The sequence below is a fragment of the Balearica regulorum genome, chromosome 12 (assembly GCF_011004875.1).
Source record: "Balearica regulorum gibbericeps isolate bBalReg1 chromosome 12, bBalReg1.pri, whole genome shotgun sequence".
NCBI classification, from domain to species: Eukaryota; Metazoa; Chordata; class Aves; order Gruiformes; family Gruidae; genus Balearica; species Balearica regulorum.
The window spans coordinates 17,290,650-17,301,158 of NC_046195.1; the positions used below are offsets into that span (position 1 = coordinate 17,290,650).

The following is a 10,509-nucleotide window of genomic DNA, read 5'->3' on the forward strand; positions in this document are numbered from 1 at the left end:
CTCTCCAGCTTTATTCTGTTGTGCAGCCCTTCCTGCACACATGGTATTACGCTTCATGTGGACGTCATGAAGATATTGCTAAATCACAGCTGTCTTGCCAAACAACTGGTTCTTCCTCTTGCCAATTTTGTTCAGCCTCTTAAAAAGCTACAGGACTTGTGCTCAAACTTAAATGATGTGCTCATTTAGAAACACAAAATAAAATGCAGGACACTAACAGAGCAGTTAGGGTTTGATAAATTCTGTGAAAGGGTTAATGTTTTCTTTTTTTGTTCTTTTTTTTTCTTTCACCCTCCAAGGGGAAAAAAAAAGACAGAGTGAGAGACCCAAGTGGACACAACTAGAACAAAGCCCTGTTTATGATTAGTATGGCTGAAAATATCCATGTTAGGCCAGGTGCAGATGGCTAATTCCCCCAGACTACAAGCCAATTTAAACCATAATTCCTGAGATAGACCACTTTTCCCAACATTAATGGGAACCAGCTGCCTCCTATTAATAATATGGATGATTACAAGAAAAAAAAAGTGGGGGAGGGAGTAGTGAAGTTGGAGAAGATATTATTTTCCAGGCTGTTGGCTGTGTCCTGCTGAGGACAATATGGAAAGCTATGGAATATGAGTCTTGAAAACCTGTCAAGTTAAATACACACAGTGTGTTTGCTCAGAAGAAGGATTGAGTTATCTGTGTACTTCTGTGTTTCGGTGACAAGGTTATTTAAGGGGTAGCAATTGTATTTATTTAGTTATTTGCTGGTTCTTTGCTTTTGCCTTCCCTCTGCTGACACTGGATGGTTTTGATTAGCTTCCTAGGAGGAGAGCCCATTGCCTTTGGTACGTTGAGCCTGGCTGTTCCCACTGAAGCCTGATTTCGTGTGAGATTGTAGAGCACATCAAAGCAGAAGGACAACAAATGATCTGAAGTGTTCTCCTGAGAGCCTGACTTGCTGATTCAAGAAATTTGTTCGGGCTTCCATTATCGCTGTGCCAGTGTGAGATGAAATGTGAAGACATGGCAATTCACGGCATGTAATACCAATGTGTCTCAGGAGTGTTTTTTTCTGTTATGATTGTTTTCCTTTGGTTGTTTTTGGGAATCTGAGTAGAACTTATTTTAAAAAATAAACTCCATGACATACTTATTTACTTGCCTGGAAGATGAGAGGAAAAGGCCCATGATATCAGTCATCTTGGCTATACTCCTTGTTCCCTATGTAGACATGATTCTTAACATATGGATCATTCCTTTGAGATTGATGAATAAAGGAGACTTGCTACAAATGTCTCTCTTGGCCCTGCAGGAGCCAATACCCTGCTAGGATTTTGTGGGAATCTTGGAGACATTTAGCTCACACAAGCTGCATTTCTTCTTAATCCCGTTGATGATGATCTCTGGACATGTGGAGGAAAATCCAGCTCATGGCATTGTAATTCCTGCTGGAGGGTTTGCAAGGGACATTTTTGTCTACTTGAAGAGATGCATAGATGGAGGAAGCTGAGATTCCCTTCTACCCAACCTGAGCATACAAAAGGCCATGAAGCCTTCCCACACCACGTGGACCTTGTACATAGCCCCTCGAAATGGACCAGCTGCAAGGGACCCTCGTAAGCCTTTCCTGATCTTAATGGTTTGTAAGAGGAAGTGGGGGAGAAACACAGAGTAGGACTTTGATTCTTTAATACCCTGATTGCTTGGCGTTGTAACAGGGAGCCAGGAGCCATGGTTCTTGGGAACAATTTCCCTCACTTAGAATATTCTGTCCCTTGCTAGGTTACAGGAAGAGCCCTTTTCTAAGTCAGGGGCACAACATTTTCTAAATCTTAAATCCTTAGATGGCAGCTCTGAGAAAAAAAAATAAAATCTTTGACCTTCTAGCTAAGTCATGAAACTAAGGACATTTCAGCAATGTATCTCAGTGGCAACACTTTGTCTTCATTCACATGTCTTAGTAGCCCAGCCCTTACATGGGTCACCAGAGCATCTCTCTGGGGTATTTACTGTAAAGAAGAAAACCTCCACTGCCCATATCCAAACTTCAGAGTAGCATTTAAAACAGACACAGCACAGGTAATGGGAAAGAGATTACTGATTTTATATATGTAAATAGAGCATAGTTGAGTTGACAGTCTCTTTAAATAATTGAAAAATCAGCCTCAGCTGACAGTAGCTCACTAGATAATGAGGCTGGTTGTGGAAGAACGTGAATAATTAGAGAGTGGGGATTCTTGCTGCATGGAATTGACCCTTAGGGGCTCAGAGAAAGCAGGATTTGTGGCTGCTCTGAAATGCCAGTGGTCTGGTTGAGCATTCCTCTTGTCAATATGAACCTTGTGTTTTTATTGGAAACACATGTCAAAACAAAGCAGTATTTGAGGCTGCTGCTGAGAGAAGGTGGGCAAGTCCAGAGACAGCCAACCTGTTTTTCTGTTTCTTGCCAAAAGTACCATGCCACTCCTGCCCATCATGCTCAAATGGAAGGACAGATGGTAAGCACCTTCATAGTGAAGAAATTGTTGCTATGGCATGTACAGATAGAAAAATATCTTACACTACTGATTCTGATGCTATTCCCTCCTTAATGATGCTATTTCCACTCAGAAAATCAGAGAGGTCAGGGTCACTATGGCATCCTGCTATACCTTGATGATGCCCAGACTGAGAGTTTATATTACAGTACTTCCCTGAAGAAAAGTTGCTGCAGCAAGCCAGTCCTGATCTTGGACTTTCCTGGATAGGCAGAGGTGCCTTCAGTGAAGACCTGCCAGTCGTATGTAATATTTTACTCCCTATGGGCTGCCAAAACACTTTGAAAATGTTGTAAATTATGAATCTTGGAACCATTGCCTGCATTACAGAAAACTCAAAATAAAGAGGTGAGAGTCCTAGTATCTGGTGTTTACATAAATAAGTCTTTGGGTTTGTTAGTTTTCCTGATTTAAGATTATTTTGTTGGGCTGATGTTAAACATCTGTCTCTTTCTCTGCCCTCCTCCTTGTCCCACCTCCTGAGATGGTTTTATTTCATGGGTGAATTAAATGGTTTGGGGAGCTAAAGAACCCAATTTGTAAGTGCTTTAGAGGCTTTCAGAATGAAAGGCAGGGATTGAAGTAGAGTATTTAGTTATTAGTGTCTCCATATTTCTTTCCCTTGATCTACTTGTCCCATCATGTTGTCAGATCTTCACAGTTGAGATTTGAGGCAATAATGCTGAAAGCTGGAACATGTGAGCCTTATTTAGGCCCAGCACCATCATATTTCTGGACTGAATCTAAGTCTAATTGAAAAGGCAAGTGGATATCTCTGGCAAAATAAAACATGGCTGCCATAGGTTTTACCAAGTTCAGTTTAACACAGTAGAATGTGCTCTGGCATCTTTGTTTGGTTTCCATTTTAAATATAAAATTAAAGACATATTTCCTCTGTTGTAGGTTTTAAGGATGATTTACAAACCAGAAAAAGAACTCGACAGCTCTCCAAGGTCTGGCCCTTGTGATGCCAGGAATTAAGTCTCCACTTGTCTTATTACCATCTCTGCAACTCTTTGTGCAAGCCTGCTTACCTACCATCTTTTGGGCAGCTTGTATAGTGGTCACCATTCCTCATTGCATCTGTGATCTCTTCTTACATATTTCCTATTGCTCCTGAATAGTTCAGGAAATAGAAACTGTGTGCATCAAAGTTCCAAAGGATTAGAGCTGAGTTTTGGATTGGAGGCCCATGGAGGTGGGATGAGAGGATTTTCCTGGAGTCCCATTTCTTCACTGCTGCCACAAGCACAGGTAGCTTTGAGACATTCTCTTTGGAAGATCAACATTTCCCAAAACTTTCAGGCAGAACTCAACCTCTTTCCATCTTCTGTTATTTCTTTCGGTGAGTATCCATTTCCAGTTTAGAAATTGCAGAGGACTTTTTTGATAGTCAGTACTCCTTTTTTTTTAGTTCGAACCACCATGTGATGATTGTCATGTGCAGTTTTGCCCTCAGTAATAGTTTTACCAAAAATAATTTCCCTTATTAATTAATTGCACAAGTTTAATTGATTTTTTTAATGGAATGTCAAAAATGGATACCCATTCTAGAAATCTAAATCCACTTGTTGTGGTATTTGACCAAGTCCTTTGGTTTTATTTGTATATCTGATGCATTTTAGTGTCCTCATTGCTTACTGAGCAAAGACTCTGCTATGAATCAGATGCATTTTGGGAAAGGTTATTACAAAATAAAAAATTCTGGAGATCCTCAAATTGAAGACAGAGGATCTGATAGCAGGCAGACTGAGCTCTGGATGTCTCCTTTTGAAGACCTCGTCTATCAACTAGGAATTGGCACAGGCAACCCTTGGATTACAGTGGAATTATAAGCACACTCTTCTCGCAGCGGTGGCACAATTGTTTTGAAACTAGGCAGATCTTCTCTGTTTACTATTTGGCAGGTTCTGTGTTTTTGGCTGGCAGCCACGCTGAAATGTGTTTAGTTTTAATTGACAGCCATGGTCAACACTGCAGATCCCAGGTAGGTACTGCTAATCCTGACAAGGCAAGGCAGAAACAGACAGCAGGCTTGCTTTGCAGCTAGCCAGAGACTCAGTTTTTGGGAAAGCAAAGGCACTTTGCCTCTAGACAATTCTACCCCTAGGAACTCAACTTCCAGTCTCATACTCCACCTCAGCACCTCTTTGTAAGTAGCCCACAGCCACGGGGGCTGTAAACTGTTGCAAGTAAAATGATTTCATGATCAACTTTGATGCAATGGGAAGCCAGGTGCTAGCATCTTTGCACTAGAGATCATCTTAGAGCAGAGACACATCCAGAATTGTATTTTCTTGGTTTTGAGACTTGAAAGTAAGAACAGTTACGCACAGACCTGTAGTTTAAAATATGAGACATTCCAAAAGTACATATGGTTAGATTTATGTAAGCCACAGTTTGTAATGGTTTAGATTTAACCTCCTAGTCCTTGTGAGAGAGTTTCAGCCTTGCTCTCAAGAGAGGAACACAGAACATTTACAAAAGTAAAACAAAAAGAATAGCACATGCACAGACTTATGATGGCTTAGTCATGACATCTAATTAGGGACAGCAGTGATTTTCTGTGAACCACAAACATGTTAGTTTCAGTTGGCATAAAATTCCACAGAATAATACTCAGGACTATCTCTTAGTCTATCTGTCTCTCTATCAGTTGCACTCATACGTGTTATTATTAGGGATGCATTCCTTCTCGTGTTATTGTCTTCCTTGTAAGATAATTTCTCAAGGAATTCTTTAACTTCCCCCTTAAGTGCCTTGAATTTCAAGTGACTGCCTAACAGAGCTCCATGGTAAAGGGACTTGTATTTTTTGGGAAAAGTTGGCACTTGGGTATCTGGACAACATGTCTCCTGTCAGCGTTTAGGTCTCATCCTTATTAACCACTTATAGCTCCAACAAAGAAAAAGAAACAGCATCGAGTTAGATACTACCAAAAGAGGACACTGAAGGTAGAGATTTACTGTGCCAAAGAGAGTGAAGGAAATTCAGCGTGTCACCTGGGAGTAAAGGGGAGAGCTGTTCCATCCCTGTGTCATGGGATCCCCCCAGGAAGAAAGTAACGCAGACCCTGACCCAGTCAGTGACAGCTTCAGAACACGACATCAGTGAATCAAGGTATTCCCCAGCGTCCAAATACAATTACTGGTAATATCTCTGCAGAGAGATATCTTTGGAACAGCACAGCATTTATGAATTTGGATTATTTCTGACAGCTGTTTTTTTAATCTGGGGGAAGTTGAAGAATATCTCCCAGTTGCTTATTTTTAATGGGGCTGCGAGATCGAGGTGGAGACCTGGCTGTTCCAAATGTTCCAAAAGGCATTTCCAATAGTAGAGTAGCCATATTTTCTCCTTCAACAGGTCTTTAAACTGTGCAGTACTCGTTCATCAGCCTCAGACTTTGATTTGGCACTGCTATGTCGTGCAGATGTAGCAATCACATTTGCGAGCCTGGAACTAATTAAAAATGGAATATTTTAGATCAGTCATGGTGAGTGTGGCCAGATTTACAGGGAGAATACAAGGGAGCTTAAGGAGCAGAATGATCTAGCCTTTTAAAAATGTTCTTCCTTCAACATTGGTACGTTACCTACAGGCCAATCGTGTTGGTTCTTTACAGCACTGGCTTTATGAATCCTCAGGCTGGTTAAAGTGGAGCTTTAAGGACACACAGGCGTTTCACGGTCTGCTACGTTCCAGATGCATGGAGAATCATTTCTAAAATCTGCCATTGCTTTTTTCATTCTTTCTTTTAAGAGGACACGGTTGCCAAGCCTGTCCGTCAGTTTAACAGGAGACAATGAGTTAAAGGCAGTGGGGGATAGAAGAATCAGGAGATAGAACAGAAACAGGTGAGGAGATAAATGTGGCTCTAGCCCAGTAGCAACCATATGTCTGATAGCTGCACAGAATGGGGTAGGGCCATCATAGGCAATAGTTACCTAAAACTTGGAGGCTGCACTGATTTCCGTGACCCTCTCCAATCCTACGAACTCAGTTTGTGAGTGACTGAAGAGAGAGCTTGCCTGCAGACAGCGCTGCAAGGTCTTTGGGGAGGAAAGATTATCCACAGAGCAATTATATGGTGGGTCACCATCATTTTCTCCTTGCTCAGCTCAACATTTCCTAGGCTTTGCTGCTCCTGGCTGCCAGCTCTGCACCTGCTCTCGAAACAAAGAAAAAAACCTATGATCTCTTCCACGGTGTAGTCAGGGTTCATTATGGATCAGTGCTTTCTCCCTTTGCACCTCACCAACAGCTTGCTCTAGCTGTGACTGGTAACCAGTGTGCCACGACACCAGCCACACACCAATTACACCACTCATCACGGTCTGGTGGGGACATCAGGTTCCTGTCACCACTGCTTTGCATCACCTGGTTGTCTCCTGGGCAGCACCCGCCTGCGAGTGCCTTGGGTCAGGATCTCTTCACTGTGCGCAGGCTCTCTAATGGGCTATTTGATTAGCTCCTCGGGACACTGCCTCCGGGCAAATAAATAAATGACATTAATAAGGTTGTGCCCTAGATGTTCCTGCTGCTGGAGAATAGAAAGCTTACCTGTAGGTTGTCATTCAGATGTGGTATTTCTTGTACGATGCTCAGGTAGCAAAGCCAGTCACTGGTTTGTATATAGGAAGGTGACTTTTCAAAAAGTTTGTGATTTGCAAACCCCAAGACAAACATAAAATTTTTGATCATATATCATTTTTTTTTCTTTTAATCCCCAAAGACCTTTAAAAATAATTTGTAGATCAACTGGTAAAGTGTTGAATGCAGGTGGAGGCACTATGGTGGGGAGTGTCTCCAGCCATTTGCACCCAGCTTTTCCCTCCAAGGGACGCACTGTCACCAGAAGGCACCATGTGGTTCTGCTGAGAGTATCCCACAAATACCTCAGTTTATCCACCCACATTAAAGAAAATTAAATAACAAATCAAGTTTTCTTAAACATGGCATGGCTTGCAGTCTCTGCAAGGGGTTCTTTGCAGCATGGCTTATATTACCATTAAAATGATTTAACTGCAACCTCTCTCTTCTCAGCAGCATTGTAGGTGACATGTTCCCTAGCTGCGGTGTATCCAAACAGATTGTTGCAAGGCCTTGAATAAACATTTTGTAAGTCTAGCTCTGAAGCAATTTATATCAAGCAGCATTTATTTCATGGTTGCCAACTAGTTCTTGTGTATTCCTGACAGAGCGGGCAATGTTTTCTATCAAATCTGGTGGGTGTAAACAGAATACCTATTAATAATGTGGCAGGAACCTGACTAAATGCAGTATTTATGGCTCATGCATATGAAAGTCTCCTAGATAGCTTGCTTATAAAGAGCAAATGAATTCTGTTTTTAATGTTTGAAATGAGTAAGAGAACAAGAATAATTTTAAACATTTTTTCTCCCAGGCATACCTACACACACGCTTTCATTCCTCTTGTAATATGAAGGATTGATGCTTTTCTCATAATAGGCTGAATGCAGAGCTAATCAAAGCTGGGCCATCCATTGATTTCAAGAGGTTTAGTGCTAGGGTCAATACAATGTAGTGAAGAATTAGAATAAAGCATTCAAAATCTAGCAAAAGGAGAAAACTCCCAGGATCCTTAATTCTTTCTTTGCGTGTTACTATGGTGAAATCCCAAGTTCATCCATTGATTTCAGTGTCGAGTTTAAACTGTGCTGAAACGGAGCAGCAGTCATTAGGTGGTGAGTTGTGTGCTAAGCACCTTAAAACTGAACCTCATCCAAACCCCAAGTGTGCAGAATGGAGATGGAAATTTCATGAGGCAAGGCTTCAGTTTGAGTATTCTTGCTCCTTTTTTTGCTTTCACACAAATTAGCAGAGTTCTAAAAACAGCTTCTAACGCTCATTTCTACTGGCACGGCTGCTATGGATCGTGTCCAGAAAGAGGAATGGAAAGACAGGACAGAATTGGCAACAGTCCCGAGCCATGGAGTTTGGATCTAAACCCCGATCCAAACTTTGCTAAAGAGCAGGATATTTTATTTTTTTGTATCTGGATGTTTGGTTTACTCTCTTGTACGTGCATGGAAAATCCATAGTGCTGGTGTACGGCTTTTTCTCAACAGATAATATCTATGAGATCTGGTGCTCTGGGGTGATTGCCTTGGTGAGGAAACTTCTGACCTGGGAAGAGAGTGGCCTGAGCAGCAGCAGCAGCTTCTGCAGGAGAGAGGGGTCTCCAGCCATGGGAACCAGGAAGGCAAAGAATATTCCCCAGCGTTCCCAAACACGGCCCAGCTCGCATTTTTTTTTTTTTTTTCTTTTCTTTTTTTCCCCCCATTGTTTGGTCAGCTGGAGCAGGTATAGTACTTAAAACCTGATTCACAAATGTTCCCATGAATAGGCTGGAAACTTTAGTCAGCATGAAGATTTTGGTCACATTGTGATTAATAGTTGCCCAATTTCTGCAGTATTTTTTTAAATGACTTGCAACTCATTAAACTCACAGTTTTCAACTAAATGTTTGCACCTGGAAGTGCATTTATTTTCCTTTACTATCTGTTGGTTTTTTAGTTTTAAGCTCTTTCATCTTTTCAGTCAAGAAACAGAAATACTAGCATCTAATTGAGCCAACCAGTATAATCATCATTATTAAGATCAACTAACAAAATATCATACTGTACAATTTGCAAAAACACAACAGATTGGCAATTGCTTGTCCAAACTGTGTGGTAAATATGTTCCAGTAATGAGTGGCTTAGCAGAAAACAGGAGAGAAAAGACCACAAATAAAATCAATATTATTATAGATATGGTTTGCCACAAGTAATTCGAAAAGCTTCATTTTCATCCAAAACCTTTGTTTTAAATTATATGTTGACATATTCTGGAAATAACTATCACAGACTATTTTTAAATTAGTAGTACACAAAGGAGTTTCGTTATGTCCTTTTCCACATCAATAGTTTCTGGATTCTGACGTGTTAAAATAGACTTGGATAAGGATTTATGTGTGTGTGTGTGTGTATGTATGCATGTAGCCACTTTTATTTATTTAATTTCTGTTTTGGACTACAGAATTGTGTGCTGTGGGAAGCAGGTGGTTTCCAGCATTTGAAGAGATCTGCGTGTTAAATGAGTTATGTTTTGTATTGCAGGGACATATTGCTACACGTATTTTCATGACATTCCTTTCAGGCATCTTTTTGGGTTCATTTCCAAAATGCTATGAAAAAGTGATTTGCTTTCAGAAAGGAATTGCTCAGCTAAAAATAATAAATATGTTATAGCTAATGTGGAAACTAAGTATGTCAGAGGTGATGTGGAAAACATTGGAGCAAACTGAGCTGAAAGGATAAATGATCCCAAGAAGGAGTCAAATGAAGCTGTTGCAGAAAGTCCAACTTTTACCAAAGTCAGGACAGTTTGGAAACCACAGATGAAAGAGCCTTGATTCCCATGGAGGATTCAGGAGAACCAAGAGACTTTCTCCTGGCTTGAGGGAGTGAGTTGGTCGCTGCCTGCCAACGTATCTTCACACTGCTCCTTTCTGGTGAAGGATCCAAATGGTGGTGGTGTCCCAAGCCCTGCATGCCCATTATGGGGTGGCCAAGCATCCACAGAGGCTCGTGCACGCTGGGAATACCATGTACTTATAGTTTCAGTGGCAAACCCACACCCATGTCCAGGATGAGCATTTGTGTGATCTTCTCTACAGGCTTTAGCAGTATTGGAGACTAAAGTTTCCTTATTGTCATCTGAGGAAGCCTTGATGGAAATGCAAATCAAGAGCTGCAGTTTCAGTAGTGCCCTGGGGGATGTCTGCCCTGTCCCCACCAGCGTACAGTATCTATATTGAAGGGGGCCTCTCATGACTAGATGCATTGTCATACATATATGTTGTTTTCCTGGTTTTACTACCAAATATCACATTGGCTAATGGTTGACAGACAGCTCTGACAGGCATCATTTCTGCTTTTGAGAGCATTCATCTTGCCAGGTCTCTCAGATCAATTCT

The 10,509-nt window shown here is 41.2% G+C and overlaps 1 long non-coding RNA gene across 2 annotated transcripts in view; it reads left to right on the forward strand.

The window, feature by feature from the left end:
- The window catches only part of LOC142603499 (uncharacterized), a 274,639-nt gene extending 265,849 nt beyond the window's left edge, over positions 1-8,790 (forward strand). The window contains exons 6-7 of one of the 2 annotated variants that reach the window (XR_012837444.1): positions 805-2,486; positions 8,618-8,790. This is a non-coding gene — a long non-coding RNA (uncharacterized LOC142603499). Of the gene's footprint in view, positions 1-804 lie in introns of both variants that reach the window. The other variant, XR_012837443.1, reaches the window with a different exon arrangement.
- Positions 8,791-10,509: the final 1,719 nt, after the last annotated feature.